The following is a 22,648-nucleotide window of genomic DNA, read 5'->3' on the forward strand; positions in this document are numbered from 1 at the left end:
CGTCTTTTGTACTTCCAGTCCCGCCCACTAACTTCTGGCGGGAGGGTTGAGCATGGTGTGGCTCCACCCACCAGGGTTCAATGCGGGGCTCCTCCCCCTCCAGGTCTGTGGGCGGCCAATCCGCCCCACTACAACCATGCATGCTGCAGTTGAAAGGCACCATCTTTTAATGTCTTCTGAAGGATGTTACTCGTTACTGGCTGAATTATATGCCTCTTTATTTATCAATCAAAGGACAAACTCCTGCATTAATTGGGGCACAAAAGTAGCTGACCTCTGTAAATTACAATCACCTGGCTTTTGGAAAATTTTTCATTTTGGCTGTTTCAGACAGAAGGATTGAAGCAGCATTATCAAAACCACGTGTTCATTTGAAAGCTGATCATCAGACTCACTTGCTAGAAGAACATCCACAAAACATTTGGGTGACTTAAATTCCAGCTTCAGATTACTAACTCTTTGGATAGCATAAATTAATGTTGTTGCACTGCATAGAACAATGGTAGACTTTCCTTGTTCATGCTATGCATGGAATGAAATTGCAGAACCACAGTGTTTTTCTAATCTTGGCCGTAATTTGCTACTGGAATAGCTTGCAGTTTCTATATCTAATGGAAGTAGGGTTTTATATCATAGTAGCAGCTTGGACAGGAGAAGAGCTGCCTTCTTGTACATAAGATTATCTATCTCTTCAATCAGATGATAAAATGTAATGACATAAGGTGGCTATATTGTTGCAGTGTAACTTGGTGGTTTTGCTTCAAGATTCATTTTACTCAAGCAGGAAGCAAGGCATGTTGAATGGTAAACTGCATATTCAGCAATCAAGTTTTCAATAGATAATCTGTGCAACGTGTCATCATTGCCTCTTGGAAGTACTGTGTCCCTTAGATTGGTTGCTCTCTCACATGTTTCTGTTTTATGAAATTTCTTGTGTGTATTTTCTTAAGCAAGCAATGCAACAGGCTCAATCTCTGCATGACACATTTGCTCTGGTGCCAACAAATGAACATGATGTTCTCTGATCAGATTCAGAGTCTGTTTTCTTTCCTAGGTTCACTACAGCTCTGACATGCTAAATTTGACTTGCTTGTGTATTTCTGAAAGCATCCCTGGGACTGAGTATTGGTGACACATCATCTAAACTAGACAACTCATCCTGTAGCTGCCAATATAATTAATCTCTCCTGGCTTCTGCTGCAAGCATCACAGAATTCTGTCTAGCACTGGTGGCTTTTTGCAGTTTTTCAGTCTTTTGATTTTTCTTGACAAATAACAAATTTTTCAGAGTTGTTGGAGAGTCTTTTCTGTTTGACATAAGATTTTGATGGAGGCTTCTATCCTCCATGTCTTCATATATTGTAACTTCCCTGTAGAGGTAAAATTCCCAAAGAATATTGTTAACATTACCACCACCTCTACCACCATTTTTCATTTTGAACAAGTATACAGACTTCTCCTAAATTAGATATAAATTAGTTAGTATCAAAACTGCCATTTTTGTTTGGTGAGCACTTTGATTTGAGCCCAGTATGAAGCTGTATATTGTCATGTATAATACTAATAATGATCTGTGCTTAGGTGTCACAGAATTAAAAAGCTAGTTTCTGGAATATTTTCAATGGCTAGTACTGCATTCATGGGCAATTACAAATTTAAACTTTCTATCAGGCAGACTAGATGGTCTATACACTACAGAGTATGGGCACAAAATATACTGTTACTTGTGAACATCCTTCAGTCTAAGACTGATCTGGTTAGCAAATTTCAACTGAAGTTATAGAAAATTCACTTGTGAAATGCTTTGATGATTATGAATATGTAAAGTGAAAACATTTATGTTAGTATATTGCAAAATGTGTAACTTCTCCATTTTTGCCACATGCTAAACAGCTTCATCATTTTTGGAAAAAAAATATTTGCCCATGAAAAATTAATAAAAATCACTTAATACATAGTTACTTGGTAGCTTTGACCAATAAATCCCATGTTAAGGTGTTGAAATGGACTTAAACAGTAAAGACTGTAGTCATAGTCATGTTGCAGTGTTTCTAGACCCGTGCAAAAAGTGACACTCGCGTTTTGGGTACCATTGTTTCACCTCACCTCCTGGCTTATGGCATCACTTGACAGGTCTATATTATACCTAATCTAAACGTGCATAAAATCAAACAATGTGGGTGTATGTAGAATGGATAAATTAAACTCCAAAAATATGGCCCTTTTCTGGAGAGCTGCCACACATCTTCTTCTGTAACATCCCACCCTGAGAGGTAACTGCTCTCTCATTATACTGGTCTGCAGGGCTGGCCTTAGGGAAAATGGAACCCTGGGTGAACTTGTATTTTGGTGCCCCTGGCCAAAATACAATACATTTTAGGTGTCTGGACACACATCTTCTGCCTTAGTCCTAGTACAATCCACAAACTGTGGGAAGATAGATGGAGGAGCACCTATCTCACCCATGGGACCTAATAGATCAGATACCACACAAAGTAGAGGAGGAGGAGATGGTGGTGCCAGGCTTATAACTTTTAACCCAGTAAATAGAACACTCACCAAGGTTTTGGTGACCCAGGTTCAATTCCCCCTTCTGCCTTAAGAGGGAGAAAGGATTTGAACAGGGGTGTCAAGGTTCCTTCCCCACTCTGAACTCTAGGGTACAGATGTGGGGACCGGCATGAAAGACCCCCTAAGCTTTTTCTTACCAGCTTAGGTTAAAGCTTCCCCAAGGTACAAACTTTGCCTTGTCCTTGGACCCTATGGTGCCACCACCAAGCATGTTAAACAAAGAACAGGGAAAGAGCCCACTTGGAGACATCTTCCCCCCAAAATATCCCCCTAAGCCCTACACCCCCATTCCTGGGGAAGGCTTGATAAAAATCCTCACCAATTTGTATAGGTGAACACAGACCCAAACCCTTGGATCTTAAGAACAATGAAAAAGCAATCAGGATCTTAACAGAAGAATTTTAATTAAAGAAAAGGTAAAAGAATCACCTCTGTAAAATCAGGATGGTAAATACCTTACAGGGTAATCAGATTCAAAACATAGAGAATCCCTCTAGGCAAAACCTTAAATTACAAAAAGACACAAAAACAGGAATATACATTCCATTCAGCACAGCTTATTTACCAGCCATTTAAACAAAAGGAAGTCTAACGCATTTCTAGCTAGATTGCTTACTAACTTTTTACAGGAGTTCTGAAGAGCATTCCTGATCTGTTCCAGGCAAAAGCATCACACAGATAGACCCCCCTGACTTTGTGTCCCTCCCCCCTCCCCCTCCGGCTTTGAAAGTATCTTGTCTCCTCATTGGTCATTTTGGTCAGGTGCCAGCGAGGTTATCTTAGCTTCTTAACCCTTTACAAGTGAAAAGGTTTTGCCTCTGGCCAGGAGGGATTTTATAGTTCTGTATACAGAAAGGTAGTTAGCCTTCCCTTTATATTTATGACAAGGGGTTTCCCTCTTCTCAGGAGAGTGCGCTAACCACTGGTCTATGGAGGTCTCTCATCTCACTTGTTGAAGCTATTCCATTTTGGATAAATAATTAAGGAGACAAGCACCACTGACAGAGCTAAGCTATCCAAAGGGGACAGAGAAGGAAAGGGCTGAAATGAAGTTGATGGCCGAAATTAGTTTGGCCCTGGATGATCTATATGCAGTTGAAGAAAGGGTCAAGTCGCGGCCAATGGTAACAAATTCCAACAATTAACTCAAGATAAGGACAGAGTGGAGCTTAAAGATATTAATTAGTAGTCTTAGTTTGTTATAGGCAGAACTGCCAGCTCTGCCTATAATGCTTTCAAATATATTTTAATTTGCTTATAACTTTGCTGTACTTTAACCATTTGGGCATAATTATTCCATGTTTGCTCTATGCCTCATGTTTTTATTTTATTTATTTATTTATTGAAAGTTTTGGCAAAAATGGTTCATTCATTTCCAAGAGTATGTTTAAGGAAAATGGGTAAGTAGTTTAGCCAGTATTAATGTTAAAGGAGGGAGGGGAAGAGGATAGAAAAGGGGATGGGGACAAAACCAGAAAACCTTTCCCTCCCCCCCTTCTCAAAATTGAAATACTTTGAAATATTTGGTAAAAAATTGAAGCAAAATATTTCTGATAAGTTTCAAGAAATATTTTTCAACCAGCTTGACCAGAGAATATCTAATACAGTACTATTAGCATGATATGCTATTGGCCCTAGCCTGCTCCCATTGAGGTAAATGGCAAAATTCCTGTTAATTTCAATGAGATCAGGGTTGCTCTTTGCAGAATAATTTAGCTCTAAATATCCAAAATAACAGTTATTTTGTAAATGGTTAATCTGATAGCAGTAACATGTCTAAGCTGTGAGTCTTTTGCACTGCTCAACATATCCATTGTTAAAATTTGGATATGTTCATTTTTTACTCTTGAAAGTCGTAATGGTTGGCTAATAAAAGGGCCATTTAATTTATTTTAATCCACTTTTTGTTCCACAGTTTGGACATAACAGAGAATCAGGGCTAATGTTGTGAGGTCATAGCTGTAATAAAGCTTTCCCTTTCCAGGGAAGACTGCTAGATCCTGTATAAGGTCAGATGATGCATACTGAGAGATGTGTCCTTGGAAAGTGTATGGTGTGTCTAAGAGAAATTAGACTATTGGAATTCAATCCTTGCAGCAGCCACAAATTAATTTTACTTTAAGTTAGTCATAAAAAAGTTATTGTTTTAATGAACCATACCCATCCATTAAAAGTATAACATTTATTTCAGGGTATTAAATGGATTTGAAGTACAATTAACTCCAAATTAGTTTGATGCTAAAGATAACTTTACATTCCAATTATTTTTTTTACAAATAACTTGGTGTATCACATTTGATTTCAACATTATAAGTCACCATGATTTCAAGGCTTTTTCCCTTAAATTTTGAACTGATCCCAAATAAGACTGCAGCATGCTCTATTTCACCCTCTTGCTTATTAAAGCTACAGGAGCTATGCCAAGACTGAACTTGGTCCAATGAATTTAATGAAAAACGCTCAAATTCTAATAGTGTCACAGTACCTTAACAGTCATGTCAGACTGGGGCATCAGCATTGTCTGTCAAAGAACACTCAGCACTGAATGTTAATCAAATAAGGACTAAAGTGTAATACAGTTTGCTTCATTAAAATAAAATATTCTCATTAAGGACTTGAATCAATGAGTTATCTCTTCTGAGAGTGAGTCCCTTTCCAAACAGCATGCCTGTCTGTGTATAAAGTACTCCCTGCAATGGTGATTGTGAAATGTGTAACAGTTGTCATACTTGCATCATTGCTTACTCTGTCACAAAATTATGTCAGTCATGCTCTACAGAAGTTTCCGTATAATTCACATGTACACAATACTTAAAGGGTTTATTTTCCCTTTGAAGTGTTTTGTTCAATGCATTTTTGTTGATGAAAAGGAGGATTGTTAGTACTGTTGTTAAATTTTCAAGTAGCGGACTAGGAGTGTATTCCTTAAAGGTCGGACTAGGAGTGTATTCCTTAAAGGTAGGTCTCTGATATATCTCTGATATATAAAAATCAATTGGAAATAAGAGGATGATTGGAAGAAACACATCACAGAAATTGCACTGCCTGATTCTGGATTTAGGGCCAAACCGTTGGCTTTGGTGATGCTTTTTTATATCACTCAGCCACCACACTGACCCCTTCTGGTCTCCAAGGGGAATGAAGGAATATGGCCAGAGTTCATTGTGCTCCAGCACCCCCCAGCTGCCACAGCGACCCCTTGGGAACCACTGTAGGCTGCTCCAATTAATGTTGGGAGCTGAACTGACTTCATGCAGAACCCGGAATCATGAGAGCACAAATGTAGCTTAAAACCACCTTATCTTCTGTGCCAAGCAGAATAGTGGGACACTTATACCTTTTTCTGTCTCTTCCCCATCAGGCACTGCATCATAGCACAATGAGGTCCTGGCCTCTAAGTGCTACTGTAATACAAATAGCAAGTAATAATAAAAGGGAATGACTTGCTTCTGACTGTGCCCTGACGGTTTTCCCTGGTGTGCTGGTCTCTGGTCAGTTGTACAGTATTAGTGACTTCAAGGGAGAAGACAGTGATTGAGGCAGGGAGAGGTCAAGAGAGAATCAGGCACAGGCCTCTTACCCAATCAGCGTAAGAGTCGTTTTTGTAATTGAGACTTAGATCTTCAAAGGTACTTTGGTGCTTAACTCCCACTGAGTACCTTTGAGATCCAACCAGCACCTAGTGGAAGTCAGGGGTGCTAACCTACACTTAGACTAGCCTAATTAAAAGTAAAATTTGGCCCAGAACATCCAGTGATATTAATGGAGATGCTTCATGCAGAATACCTGTAGATTTAACAATGTTGATTAGGAAGCAAGATTTTTCCTTCTGCTGTTAAATTAGAGTCTGTTGACAATCTCCTTCCTTTTCCCAAGCACTTGGGAAACAACTGAAATGTTTTACGAACATAGTCGTTTTCATTTTGATCTCTAGTTTGCCATCTAGTGATTTTGATTTCCAACTATATATTCTGTTGCATGAAGGGAAGGGAGTTCTCTCTCCTCATTCCCCCACCATAATCCTGCTTTGGAAAAACCAATCCTAGATGCTTCCTGAAACTCTGGGTCCTGTTTTACTAAGATTTCTGGTTTGCTATGATCTTTCAGCTTTTGAAATAAAAATGTAATGAATAAAAGTGCTCATTAATCAGTTAATGTATGAACTTCATAGGCTGTAGAGTCATGAATGATTAAATCTGCTAGGTTTTCATGAGCTGCTGACTAGTTAATCGACTATTTTTATCACGCAGTATTGTATAATATTGTAACATGGCTTAGGTTGCAACACATTTTATGTCATTAAAATGAATTGAGTAATACTGCTTAATGAAGTATTAACAATTCACTTGTCCACATTAGCCACTTTCTTGTGAAGGAGATAAGTGTAGTAGAGTATATTTTTATTTATAGTGCTGGATAATTATATACAAAGGCATACCTACCAAATCATGAGGATTGACTTTTGGTACATGCAATCCTTGTTCAATCTTGCCACCACTGAAGCAAATCTATCATTTTCTGCAACTGAACTTCCTTTCTATGAAATGGCCACTTTCTCTTTTTTTTCCTGTAAAGGAGAGAGCACATTATCACATCCCTTAATAGGCTTGCAAACTATGGCTATGGTCAACAGTGATTCATAAAACAAAAGTTAGGTCTTAGGTTTTGCCCTTTCATGCCTACACTCCATACTGTTATTAAGCCCTATCATATTCTGTCTTGAGACAATGGCATATTTTCTACTGACTGCTATAATGGTGGAAGGATCTAGCCACCTGTTAACCAAGTTGCAGTATATGGAAACAACATGAGATGAAGTAGTTGATTAAGGGAATGCTACCAAACAATTCCTGTCTGCCTGTAATAATTAAAAAATAAAAACAAAACTCTGAAACAAAGGAATTAACTCAGTTTTTTACCCTTTGATTGCTTCATGCGTATAGTAAAAATGTTATAAAATTATTTGCTTATTAGGAGCACCTCTGAACTGAAGTTTTTTGGGGGAAAACAATTTGATTTATAGCCTGTACTCCCATCGGAGACCTGATCCAAAACCCATTGAAAGCAATTAAAGTATCTTAATTGACTTCAGTGGGATTTGAATCTAGTGATAGGTGCACAGTGACTATTAAGAAACTTGTGATACAAGAATGGAAAAGATGGCACTGACAAAAATATGAGAGTTTTGATTTGCATAATTTAAGACAGTCTCAAGTGGGTGATCACCATAAGCCACACTGGTGCCAAATGTGTCTCGAGGTACCAGTGATGATGTGAGCCCATAATTAGAAGACAATGATAGAATAAAGTGGCATCCCTAATAAGTGTTGTCAATGCTTGAGTTATAGAGTAACCATTGAGCACAGTGTTGCATACATATTTCTTATCTTCACATACTCAATGTGAATTAGGAAATACTGTACTCATTGAAAATGAAAAATGAACTATTCATATATTAAGTGCTTGCATACAATATGCAATGAATAAAATATTACATTACTTATCAGCATAAATATTATGGTCCTTAATTAGGATGATCATTCACTTTTATAAATTGGAAGAACTCTGACAAATTCATAATCTACAATACCACAATAAATTTTATTCTGTTGTTCACAATTACTCAGATTGATATGTATTTGAAAAGAAAAAGACCTCGTGGATATTATCTACTGGCTTTACATCTCTTTTTACATGCTGCTTCTGAAGACATATTCCCTCCTCCTATAGTGATCTTTCCCCACTTATTGAATTAAGAGATGGGGATAGAGTCCCATCTGTTGAAGGAAAATAGTTCCATTGGTGCCAGATTAAGTCGCAAATGAAGGGGGAGATTCACCTGCGAAGATATAAATAGCTTATCATAAAAGAACGTTTATTCTTCATACTCTGTATTCTCAGTCCCAACTAAACAATCTACAGTATCATGCACGACAATGTGGACCATTCTCTATACCCTCCACTCTTTTGTGAGGATGTACCAAAAGCAAAACGAAAAAAACCCTTAATTGTTAACAAGAAAAATGTTGGTTTTGCCACAGGTATGAAATATTAAAACATCTTGTATTCATTTTGAATTTTTCACATTTTATTCTGTGTCCTACAGCAGGATGGTTTTTGTCTGTTTCCCCATCATTTCCTAATAGTGTCTGTAGTGTGGAAGTGGAAGGTTTGAGTTCTTCATTGATATTATGTTACATATATATGTATATTTTTACTGTACAGTTTCTATTATGTAATAATTTATTTTACCATCCTTTTTCAGATGTAGCTTTTAGGTAATTTACTGAAATCCTGCATGTGTGCTGCTTATGATGATGTGAAATTGTGGTGTTTCACAAACACTGGCACTAAATCGTGTCATTTTATTTGAAGTTTATAATGATTTATATCACTTTAAAATATTAAACAACTTCACGAGGGCAGTACTGACATTCTCAAGATCAGCTGTCAATCACATTTGTATACTATAATCTCTCTACCAAGCAAGTTTCTTAAATATTCCTTTATTCATACAGTATGTACAGAAAAGTCAAGTATCCACTGATACCCATCTCAGTGCTCTAATTACCCTATTTTTATATGACTCGCATTCACTAAAATCTGAATGAGTGACCTAAAGGTTTGTTTCATGCATGAAAAGTGCTGTTCTGGGGAATGAAACTACTGACCTTAAAAATTATCCAGTTTGTTCGTAATAACATATTTATGCAGTAGTATAGGCTTCCATGGACCCATGGCTCTGTCTCTCTATTCTGTGAACTGGATGGCTGTTGAATACCACACAGAGAAAAGTTCACAGTTTCTGTTTGTATCTTTATTGGCCTCCATAAAATCTGGGAGATAAATTACAGGGGTGTTTTTTGTTTGTTTGTTTTTTCCCATTGTGAACATCACCATGTAAAAGCAGAAAGCAGAGCTAGCAGATGTTTTACATGAAAATAATAATATCTTATTTCTATTCATCTGTTAACTTTCTGTGTAAATAATATTTCCCTCAATATTCATATTCACTTGTGAATAAGTATCCTGTCAGTGGGAGCAGTTCATTAAATTGCAAAAATGAGATGCTGACCAAAATGACTGAACTTTCTCTCTGTAGTAATTCACAATTTGTCTTAAATCAAGGGATTACCTCAATAATAATATCCTTGCTTGTTCTAGACTGTTCTCAGTGGTAGCAGATGACAGAACAAGGAGTAATGGTCTCAAATTGCAGTGGGGGAGGTTTAGATTGGACATTAGGAAAAACTTTTTCACTAGGAGGCTGGTGAAGCACTGGAATGCGTGACCTAGGGAGGTGGTGGAATCTCCTTCCTTAGAGGTTTTTAAGGTCAGGCTTGACAAAGCCCTGGCTGGGATGATTTAGTTGGGGATTGGTCCTGCTTTGAGCAGGGGGTTGGACTAGATGATCTCCTGAGGTCCCTTCCAACCCTGATATTCTATGATTCTATGATAACACATTACATAAATTACTCTACAGCGTGCAACCTAATGAAAAGAATACTAAGTAGCACATTTGAGGTAGCCATGCCTATCTGTTAAAAATTAACAGTAGGAGTGAAAATATTTCCAGCTATTACTAAAGATTTCTTTTAAGCAAAATTTGGGAGTTTCAGTAGCAAGTAAGATTTCATAGTTAAGAAAACCTGATATGAAACTCATTAATTGATATGAAACTATTTAATTAGGTCAGACTAAGAAGTGTGGTCTGCCAGGGCCACCTAGACGGGGGGAACAAAAGGGCCCATTTGAGAGCCCCCAAAACAAGAAGGCTAGTCTGGCTGGCTCCCCAGTCTGGGTATTGCGACCTGGTGCATGGGATTGCAGCATCGTTTAAGTTGCCCGGCAGCCTATCCATTGATGGTGGATGGACTGTTGGGTCAAAAGAGAGATACTGCAACCCCACACACCAGGTCACATCATCCAGAGTAGGGAGCTGGTCCTAGTTCTTCAGGACAGGAGCCACATCTGGGGAGTGATCTCATACTCCACACATGCACGCATGCCCACGTCCACTTGCGTGCACGCCCACACACACACATGCCCACACACACAGGAGGCCTCCCCTCAGTGGCATTTTTTTTTTGAAAGATGAGGGGCCTCAGTTAAGATTTTGCCCAAAAACCTCCATGTAGTTCTGATAGAGGCTGTGCATAATCTGTGTTTGTATCCCCTGCCAAATCCATTGCTGAATGAAAAGGTCAAAAAGGGTTGGGAACAAGTAAGTACTTTGCTGTCCCTCAGCAAGCAGTGTTGACCATCTCTGGACGGAGTTATATCCAACCCTTTTTTGCTGGAGGGTGATCACTGTGACTGGGGTAAAGGTCTTGAATGAGGAAGAGTGAAAGATTAATGGATTCTTGAAGATGTGGTCTAGTGGAAGAAAATTTAATTGAAACACAGTTCAACACTATGTCATATTTAACCTCAATTAACTTTGTGGCTGTTGACTCCTATATTAAGATAATGGGTAATACACTGTATGGGAGGAATTTCATTTTTCAAACCAACTCATGCTTAAGTAAAAAGCTACAGTGGAGAAGATCAGAACCATTTAATATATTAGGGATCTCAAAAAGGGGGTAAGCAGTGAAGTACTAAAACTTAGAGGTCACAGAAAATTATGTAGAATAGTCAAGTTCTAGAGTGGACACTGAGGAACTTCAGAGGAACCTACCCAAGCTAGCTGAATGGACAATTTGATGGCAGAAGAAATTCGATGTTTATGCATTCAAAATAATGCACATTGGAGGGAAAAAGCAAAAATATTCATATACCGTACAGGATTCTGAACTAACATCAACTCAGGAAAAGGACCTGAGCATCACTTTGGACACCTCAAACAAGACCTCTGCTTAATGTACAGCAGCAGTCAAAAAAAGCAAGCATAACTATGGTTGCATAAGGAATTGGATGGAAAATAATGTAGAGACTATTCTAATGATATTATACAAATCAATGGTTCTCCCTCATCTGGAATACTCTGCCGTACTGGTCAATCATGTCAAAAAAGATATTGTAGGGTTGGAGAGAGTTCAGAAAAAGGTGGCCAGGATGGCTAGGGGAATGAAAAACTCTCATATGACGATAAATTAAAAAGTTGGGATTGTTTATCTTAGAAAAAAGATGAATACGTTGGAACGTGTGTATGTAAAATAATGAATGGTATAGCGAAGGTGGATCAGGAATTTCTGTTCTCTCTGTCTTATAACACAATAAGGGGACAAGCAGTGAAACTGAAAGGTGGCATATTTAAAAACTGATCAACATTTTTGTTCACACAGTGTAGAATTAAATTGTGGAACTCAGTGCCACACAATGAGGCTATGAACTAAGAAAGATTCAAAGAGGTACTAGATATTTATATGGATGTCAAGAATATCCGAAAGTTACACTAATTAATAATGATTAAAATTTTTTAGAAGGCTTACTAAACCTCATGCTTCAGGATTTAAACCAATCTCTTTATTTATTTCTCATACTTCCTCTCAAGCATTTGGTGCTGACCAGGTTGGTGACATGATACTAGAGTATATGGATTATGAGTCTGATCCAGTAGGGCAAATCTTTTGTTCCTGTCTATCACTGACTCCTGAGTGGATCCTGTAGTCTTGCTTGCTTACTCTGGTATAGTAAGAAAGACTTTTGAAAGTTGACAGTATGTGCAAATGAATCTTCAGTCTATTAATTCACCTTGGATTGCTTTAAACTTGTCCCAGTTTTGATCTCTTACATTTTCTTTTGCATTCATCGCTTAAGTAGGGTATCCATATGTGGCTGGAGGGTGCATATATGACCTTGTAAGCATAGGTCATATATGATGCGTTCAAGACAGATGCATTAATTTTGCTATTGATTCCATGAATGGCTGTGAATATAATGTCTCCATTTCATCTAACAGGAGAAAAATTCAAATCCATATGCACAATCCGAACAAGACTTTCTGTTCTCTATAATTACCCATTGGATGCAAAAGGAAAATTGGAAAAGATTATCTGTCCTGTTGCTATTATGAATGAGCATAATCTCATTAAGGACCTTCAAAGATCTGTTTCTCAAGTCCATAAAAAAGTTTAAATTAGCTTTTGAGATTGAATTATTAGGAATTAGACTGTTCCATTATGCAAGACACTTGCCTTTTCAGAGGATGAGCAAATTGCAGTTTTTCTGTGTTGGATTTTCAGGTGTACAATGAGCATTGCAATATAGCTCTGTAACATTTTGCCTGTTTATATCAATTTAGGAACATTTGTCCTCAAATTATGTAATGCTAAGATGTTGAAGGTCAATTCATCCTCTATAATTTCTGAATATTTACATGACATTATTTAAAGTGAAATGCTCTGAAGTAATCAACGCCCAATAAGAGTATGCAGGGAACAGTAAAGAAAATATTAACTTTTAATTTTTCCACAATGGCTGCCATTTGAAACTACCTAAGTTACCAGATCAACCCCCCTCCCCCTTTTTTTTTCAAGGAACCTGTGGATCAAATTCTGTTCCCAATGAAGTCACTTGGAGTTTTAACACTTACTTCAGTGAAACTTCGGGTTTGGCTGTGCGTGTAGTATTTATGGGGGAGATTGGGGGAAGAACTTAGTTCAAAATTTCTTGCAATTCTGTATAGAAACATTAGGTGGCAGAATTAAAGGTGCAAACATTTAATTAGTTAAATTAGTTCATGACCTTTCCTGAAGTCATTGCTTCAGAAGGATGGATGGCAGAGAATTTGCACCTTCCCCCTGCCCCTTCTTGAATCAGCCAACTAAGCAGCAGAGAGTTATTACCTGATGATTCTGCACATACACCAACCTACCTACATACTGGTAGTCTCTCTACTATTATTCTGCTGAGCTTGAATTCCCTTACAGAATCCTTTAGAAAACGGGCCTAAAGCAATCACTGCATTTTTACAAGGCTTGAGGTTCACATTTCTTAGGAGCTACTCTGTTTGGGACAAATAATATGTATGTAAAATAATATGTATTTGTATGATGTACATATTGTACTTTTGGTGTGCTTCTGTAGCATGATTTTAGAAGACAGAGTGTTAATACTTTCTTTTCCATCCTCCCCCATGTCCAGTCAAACTTTTCTCAGCTAGCTAACGGCCTTGTATAATTTGAACAGTTTCCACCTGCATACACTACAAAGACCTTTGCTCTCCATCTCTGCTTCCCTCTGAGTTCTGCTCAGGAAAATTTCATAACCATTACAGTATTAGCTCTCTTCCAGATAGGTCAGGTCTGGCCTCTGTGTGGTTGATCTTAAAGAGTATTGTGTTTCTAACAACAAACAGCTGAAGTATTAATTTACTGTGTTTTATGTTTTTTTCTTTTATGAAAGCAAATGGGGGGGGTGGAAAAAAAAACCCTTTAGCTACTGCAGAAGACAAAACCTCCATCTAACCAAAACAAAGGGAATTCCTTCCTGAATGCAAATATCAGCTGGAAATCCTCCCATCCTATGAGTTCCATGTTAGCACCTGTAATGCAGGACAATATTTGTCTGGCTATATGATTCCTAGATTTTACGAAGGTCATTGACATATAGATTTTAAGGCTTGAAGGGACCTTTAACCTCACCCATTAATTTTGCATCAAGCCATAACTTCTATTTTGAGATATAGAACATAGTTACATATAACATATATTTTATAAACATATCCAGTCTTGATTTTTTTGTGACGGGAAATATACCACATCTCTAAGTAATTTGTTCCAGTGGTTAGTTATCCTCACAAATGTGTGCCCTATGTCTACTGTGACTTTGTCTATCCACAGCTTCCCACAATTCAATCTCATTATACCTTTTGCTTTCAAGTTAAAGAGTTGCCTACTGTCGGAAATCCCTGTGTAAGTAGCTTTTCTCTTGGATAAACTAAATAGATTGAGCTTCTGGGGTCTTTTTTTGCTATAAAGCTTGTTTTCCATACATCAGCTCATTCTTGTAGCTTTTTTCTGAATCCTCTCTAATTTTTCAATATCCTTTTGAAACATGGACACCAGAACAAGAAAAAGTATCCCAGTAATGGACTCACTAATGTGGTATACAGAGGTAATACCACTTCCCTACTCCTCTTTGATATTCCCTTGCTTATACATTTGAACATTGCATCCACCCTGTTATCCACAGCATTGCACTGAGAGCTCATGTTCAGTTGGTTATCTACTATTACCCTGATATCCTTTTCAGTGTCACCACATTATATCTTGATTCTCACTACATTTTTTTTATTCCTAGATTCATGACCTTGCATTTGGCTGTATTAAAATGCACATTGTTGAAATAAGCCCACATTATCAAGCAATCCAGGTTGGGATACATATCAGACCTGCTCCCCATCATTATAAAACCATTCCATCAATGTTTGTGCCATCTGCAGAATTTACCAGTGATGGTTTTATATTTTCTTTCAGATCTTTGACAAAGGGCCAAGAACAAATCCCTGCTCCACTGCACTGAGACCTCCAGTGGATGACTGTTTCCCATTTACAAATAGTTTTAGCAATCTATCAGTCTACTAGTTTTTAATCCATTGAATATGGGCTACATTGATTTTTGTATAGTATGTTTTATCCAAATAGCATATTGGACTAAGTCAATTGCCTTACAGAAGACTATGTATATATTATGTCAACACAGTTACCTGTAGCAACCAAACTTGTAATCACATCAAAATCAATATCAAGTTTGTTTGACAAGACCTTTTTTTCCATAAAATCATGATGATTGACACTAATTATACTGCCATCCTTGGATTCTTTACTGATTGTGTCCCATACCAGCCTTTCAATGATTTTGCATCTGATCAATGTCAAGCAAATAGTCCTCTACTTACCCATTTAATCTAATTTACACTTTATATATATGAGCTTTTTACAGTCCTCTGGAACTTACACTGTTTGTTAAAAATTGATATTAGTGGGTTTAGAGAGCTCCTCAACGATTTTGTTTAACTAGACTTTGGTTCAGGTTATCTGGTCCTGGAGACTTTAAAATGTTTAAATGTAATAATTGCTGTTTTACAAGTCACTGAGGGCACAGAAAGTAGTTCTTCATCACTTTAAGATATGAATATATCATCCTGCTTCTTTCCAAACACAGAAAAGAAATACTGTTGACTACTGACTATTTTGTTATTTCTGCATCACAATTGACAGTGTTGCCATCTTTATCTAATATTGGACAGACCCCATTGCTAGAATTTCATTTGTTCCTGATATATTTAAAGAATTCCTTCTTATTCTTAACCATACTGGCCATAGAATTTTCAGTGATATCTTTAGCTTCCTTTATCAATTGCCTGCGTTTCCCAACTGCCAATTTATACTCATTGTTATCAGATTCCCCATGTTTCTATTTGTTATATATGCTGCTGACAGTCTCTGGCCATTGTACCACCATTGTCACAACTTAAGGTGACTGATGTATTTATTGAACTTTTCTCCAATCAATTTCTTTTCTAGAAATTAAGAATGAAAGATACTGGTTCCTTCTTATTTATCAGTTTTGATAGCTTTTACCCAAGTGCTACAAATGCAAAGGTTTTAGAATACGCTGTCTGCTTGATAGATTAGAGAGATGATATGATAGAAAGTTGAGAAATAACTGGAATTAGGACTGATAGTGTAAGTATTTTTGGATTGCCTGAGCATCCACTATACTGCTACATCTTCTCCTTTCACAGGAATAAAAATACCATATGCTGTTAACATTTATAGAGGCTGTTTGTTAGAAAAAACTGTTGTATCTAGTAAGAAAAATATTTCCCAAGGTTTGGATTTTCAAAAGTGCTTAAATCAAAGGGAGTTGTGCTCATAAATCAGTCAGGTGCTTTTGCAAAGCCCACCCTCCCATTATTCATTGTAGACAGCTTGACCTTGTTTACCATGGATTTTTAAAAATAACTTTCTTCTCTGCATCCCTTTTAATGTAGTGAGAAACCATTTGGTTAAATGAAAAATACTGTTAATTTTCCAGGGCATAGCAACATATTTTTGAAATGTGTCCTCCTAAGCACAAATCGAGAACATTTCTTTTCATGTGAGCAGATGGTGTCAATGATGGAGATTCTCTTCTCCAATTATTCCCTCTGTTTATTGTTCCATGTTGTGCCTCCTGTTTGTTAATCTAGGGGCTTCCCTCACAGTGGATTCCCAGGAACCATGGGGTTTGGAGGCCAGACTTTCTACCCCTTCCCCAGATCCTTCACATCAGAAGGGGAGATCTCCTGGTAATTCTCCATGATCAATTTTGTAGGCCCCTATGCAACTGTCCCAGGGTTCCTCTGTGGCAGATGATTGTTTAGCTCTCTGAACCTAATTGCATAAGTCCCTGACCCTGTGAAAATATACTTAACTTTACATGCTTGAGTAGTCCCATATAGTTAAATGGACTTATCACATGTAAAGTGTGGGCTCATGTTTCTATAGGGTAGGGGCTTAATTGTTTTGTCCTGCAATTATGTATTTCAGTCAGGACTGAGACCCAGTGTTGTAATGTACCTCACTTTATTTAGGCTACCAGGATTTGATGAAAATGAAGCTGTTTCTATCAAAAGGCCTTCTTGGGAAGTATCCTTTGTTCCCTGTCTGGTAGATAAAGCTAAGCTGGTATCAAAGTTGCTATATAAACAATTAAATGATACATGTTAATTACCAAATAATTAAGGATGCAACCTCAAGCATCTTTTTCATGCTGTTCCACAGCAACTGGAAAAGATTATGGGGGTAATGGGACCCCTGCAAAGAAACTGAAGTCAATTCAGGTAAGGTTAACCTGACAACAAAGAGTCAAAACATGGTTTTAATTTATCTAAAATCTATGTGATCTTGAATAAGAATTTTCACTTAACATGGCTATCAGTACTTGAAGAATGATAGGTATCTCTAAGCTAGACTATTTAACTTAGTAACATTTGTCAAGGAGTGGACATTATCCTATGAGCTTTATTTTAAAAAAAATTCTGTTTAAATGCCATTAAATAGTATTTTTGGATAGCTTCCAACCATTTAGCCCAAAACTTAACTAGAATGTGGGCACTAACTCATCAAGAATGTGGAAATATAATTTGGATTTTCCTTCTTTAAGAACAAGAGTGGCATTCATATTGTACCTTATGTCAGGTGGAGGACCCTTTACCAAAGCTGACAGCACTTTGAACAAAGAGAAGATATTTTGATTGCAAATGAGTATGCAGAATTTGCAAGGAAATACATCAAGACTAGTCTTTCTGAAGTGAATACTTGGATTTGCATAAAAAGCCCCTTGCCCTTATGATTCTCTTTTTAAAGACATAATCCTAAAAGATAATGAGAGCCCTTTGCAAGCTGTTTAGTGAACTGAAGGTGCTCACCACCTTGGGACAGGTACTTATAGAATCATAGAATAATAGGGTAGAGGGGACCACAAGGGTCATTTAGGCTAAGCCTCTGCCAAGATGCATTTGTTGTGTGTGAATGTATTTGTTGTGTCTAAGCCTCCTTTTGAAAACCTCCAATAAAGGAGCTTCTACAACCTTCCAAGGCAGTCAGTTCCATTGTCCCCCTTTTCTTACAGTTAGGAAGTTTTTCCTGAGATTTCATCTAAATCTGCTATGCTGTAGTTTGAACCCACTGCCTATTGTCCTGACCTCTGTGGCAAGAGAGAACAACTCTTGTTCTGCCCTTTGTGGCAAGAGAGATCACCAAGCAGGGCCCGGTTCTAAGTAACAAGTCCCCTTTTTGATTTTACTAGACTGGCCATAATAAAACAGTTCACTGTTAAAGCAATAAAGAATTTAATGTACATAATCTGTTAACACTAACCTTTATAACATAAAGCAAAAAGCTGTTGTTTTCGACCATAAAAAAGTGTAGCTAGAAAGTCCTGGTCCTGCATTTCACCCAATGGAATTGGTTAGCCTAATAATATCTTAAGTGGCCCCATAGTCAATCACTTAGTTAGGAGCCAGGTTATCCAAAACAGAGCTTGTTGAAACCTGGAAATTCCAACATTTCAAAATATTTTAGTTCTGGATCCCAAACAAAACTACACTTTCAAAATTTCCAGCACAAAGGAAATTCTAAAAAAAAAAAAAAAAAAAAAAAAAAAAAAAAATTGGGGGAAAACTGAAACATTTTGATTAGATTTTTTTCCAAAATGAAACTGAGCAGCTGACTGTCCTAACTCCAGGGAACTCCTCACCCTGTGCCTAGGGATTCAGGGCGACAGCGAGGAGAGCCTGGAAGCCCTGAGAGCTCAAGGAAGGGCTACCAGGTTACTGGGGCTTTCCCAGAACCTTGGCTACAGGCAGTGGCGGATTAGCCACTGGGCCAACAGGGCGTGTGCTCAGGGGCCCCGACCAATTGGGGGGTCCTGTAAAAATGGGTGTCCCCCATGCCCTGACCCACTCTGCCTGCCTAGCACTCATGCAGGGGAAATGGGGTAAGTGCACAGGGACAAGGGGTGTCGGAGTAGACTGCAGGTGGAAGGGGTGGGGAGGGGCCCCAATTTGCTCTGGCCCAAGGCCCCACAAAACCATAATCTGCCTCTGGATGCAGGAAGTCCTGGGATCCCCAGCCCTAGGACAGCCTGCATAGCAGGGCTACTTTGAAGCTCTGGACCCTGGCAGCCTGGTCTCACTTGCAGCCCATTAGATGAACAGGCAGGAAACAATGCAGGTTTCCGATGGAACCTTACATATGTTTAGCAGATGTTTGGTGGATGTTTGTCAAAACAAAAATGTTTCCATAAACTATTTCATTTCATGGCTTTTTCTGACCAAAATATAAGTTTAGTAGGAAAATTCCCAACGAGTTTTAGTCATAAACAGGACAAATAATTATTGAGCTGTGTCTAAATGCTACAGACCAAATTCCCATTGACTTCAGTAAGGGCGGGACAGATGTCCACCAGTCATGGGAATGACAGTAATTTACCATATTGTTATAAAGAAACAGCTTGTAGAGTCGTGGAAACTGCTTGCACTCATTTAATCCTGTGAACAATTCCATGTTGATAAACCTTTTCACTAATTTCTCATGCTGTTTTGTTCTTGAAGGACAGTGAATGAGCTATGCCATTAAGATGTACTAGTTAATAAAGGAAAACAATCCAAGATAGCTCTGTCTATCTTATCAGGGAAAATTCAGTTTGCAGTTTGCTTTCTTCACTGGCTTGCTTTTCATTCCTTTGCATATTCTTTTTCTCAAACAGAATTAGCTATAAACAGTAAAAGAATGCTCTTCTCATCTGAGTATATACATTGGTTACATTAAATAATGTTACCTCTAGGGGGATTATGTGCCAAAATATTAAAGATTTTATTTGTCAAAATAATGCACAATAATCACACCAGTTTCAGTTGTTCTGGTAATTTATTTAAACTACAATACAAAAAAAAAGTCACAATAACTATTTAGCATTTCCTAAGCACACGAAAGTTAAATTACAAACACTTTGTATTTAATACCCTGCATTGACGTTATAATCCTGGATTTTCATTTAAATTACATTACAGAACACCAAACAGCAAAAAAAAAAAAAAAAAAAAAAAGTAGAATGTCATTTTAAATTGCTCAGACTTTCATACATGAAAGTCATCCAGTTTTGCTAATCCGTTGTCCTGGACCTGGCTGGGTACTTTGGGAAGTGCTTGGTTCTGATTGTCCTGGCATTTTATTGACTATTTGATAAATGTTTATTCATAGATTCATAGATATTAAGGTCAGAAGGGACCATTATATCATCCAGTCTGACCTCCTGCACAATGCAGGCCCAGAATCTTACTCACCCACTCCTGCAATAAACCTCTCACCTATGTCTGAGCTACTGAAGTCCTCAAATCTGCTCTTTTCTGGACTCTCTCCAGTTTGTCCACATTTTTCTTGAAGTGTGGTGCTCAGAATTGGACACAGTACTCCAGCTGAGGCCCCACCAGTGCCAAGTAAAGCCAAACAATTACCACCTTTGTCGTATATGCAACACTCCTGTTAATACACCCCAGAATGGTATTAGTGTTTTTTGCAACTGCCTCACATTGTTGGTTCATATTTAATTTGTAAGCTACTCTAACCCATAGATCTTTTTCAGCAGTACTGCTGCCTGGCCAGATATTCCTTATTTTGTAGTTATGCGTTTGATTTTTTCCTTCCTAAGTGAAGTACTTTGCACTTGTCTTTATTGAATTTCATCTTGATTTCAGACGATTCTCCAATTTATCAAGGTCATTTTGAATTCTAATCCTGTCCTCCAAAGTGCTGGTAACTCCTCCTCATATGACAGTGAACAATTGATAATTACTCTTTGAGTAGAGTTTTTCAACCATTTATGCCCCCACCTTATAGTAATTTCATCTAGACCACATTTCAGTTCCCTGGTGAAAATAAGATTAGCTATTCTTTCATGAGTTCCACCATCTTGGGCTAAAATTTCATGAGATTTTAGTCACATCCAAACCAGAAATGGAAAACAGGTTCCTTCCAGTTTGGAAGGATCCAAAATCAGATATGATCCCAAATCAAAACCACAGGAGTAGGCTCAGATCAAACTGACCCCACCCAAAGCTTGAATTGGTTGGATTTAAGACTGTATTTTTGACCTCTCTCAGATGTTCAGCGATTGACGGTTCCGGTGGTGGAGCAGTTGCCCACTGCCACCTCTTCTTCACTCTGTGGTTGCTGGAATACCAGCTTCTAGTTTCATGCCTCAATTCAATGTTTTATTTGCCCTCAATGTCTTTTTTTTTATTGGGTAAGTAAAACAAATTCTGAGCTGTAATCTAACCCCATTGTGCCAGTTTGGCAAAGGAAAAAAGTGAGAAAGCACATAGAGCTTCCTAGCTGATTCTCTTACTGTCATTTATAAGGCTTTACATGACTTTGGCAATGTAGGGATCTTAAAATTTTTACAGGTTTATGCTCCTGGGGGAACCGACTAAGAATTGGAACAGTTAACTAATGATAGGAACATTAACAATGTTAGATGCCACAAAGTAAGTGGCAATACCTTAACCATATGCGTGTTGTAAAGGTCACTAGGACCTCTTCCATCCTTATTAAGGGGAGTGCTAACCAGGCTGCTACATTTCTGCCTCAGAGAATGAGATCAATTAACTAGCAGGCAGGCTACTACATTTCTGCCTCAGGGACAGAGCCTGCCTCCTGCATAATAAAAAGCCCTACCCCTCCACACAGGTCTCTCTTGCTTGTTGGTACACATGCATACTCATCCCCGCCCTCTGACAGTGATCAACATCTCCCCTGTAGGCATACATGCCCAGTCCCCCTCCCACTCCAGTGATTAGTGTCTCTAAGGCTGCTCCAGGCATGTTAGAACAGACACGCTGCCTGGGCTGCTGGGGAAGAGGTACATGTCCCCCTGCAGATTTATTTTGCATTTTTCTGCATGGGGGGAAGAGAAAGATGCAGACCATATGAATTCTGAACCCCCACAGGGATGCAGAATTCTGTCAGGAATAGTAATGTTTTTCTATTGTTACATTTTCAACCTTAATTTTAAATACAGAGTTTGCCCTAAAAAGACTTCAAACACTTGAATGCTTTAGATCAGCAAGCAAGAGCTAAATGACCCACGAAAACCCTGAAGGTTTTGTTTCCAGATATTCTCAAAAAACTCAGCCAGATACCAGAAGGCGTGGGATGCCAAAATGAGAAAGACACAGAGAATCTGTGCTTCTGCCAGTAAGACACAGAGAATCATATGGTGTTGTAATTATCTTTGTCACTTCATCTCACAGCCAGGACAGCTCTCATTCTGACCTACTGTTTCCCCATAGCTTTCACAAGTTCCAAAGGGCATGAGTCTAGTTTGCAGATGGTTGAGTGGGTTTGTCTCAGTGCATCTACAACATTCATTTTGGACACTAAATAAAACTCATATAGGGAAAATGGTGCATAAGTTCCATCCTGCCTTGCTACTGCTACCACCACTCCAGAGAGATTGTTGCAGGTCTGATCTCCCGCGATGAAAGAAAAAGACTTGCGTCTTTAGTTTAATCTATTTTGTTATCTTTTTAAGCAGCTGGGTCAAGTGTCTGTTTGCTATATTGCTTTTTAAAATTTAATAACCA

General features: G+C 38.1%; 1 protein-coding gene and 1 pseudogene across 1 annotated transcript in view; one reads left to right on the top strand and one right to left on the bottom strand.

Annotated features, from left to right (window-relative positions):
• Window positions 1–22,648, top strand: part of GPC5 (glypican 5) — a 571,748-nt gene that overhangs the window by 430,912 nt on the left and 118,188 nt on the right. The gene's annotated exons all lie outside the window — the stretch shown is intronic.
• On the bottom strand, window positions 21,525–21,631 carry LOC144259742 (U6atac minor spliceosomal RNA; annotated as a pseudogene).

This window comes from Eretmochelys imbricata, chromosome 1 (genome assembly GCF_965152235.1).
Source record: "Eretmochelys imbricata isolate rEreImb1 chromosome 1, rEreImb1.hap1, whole genome shotgun sequence".
Taxonomy (NCBI): Eukaryota; Metazoa; Chordata; order Testudines; family Cheloniidae; genus Eretmochelys; species Eretmochelys imbricata.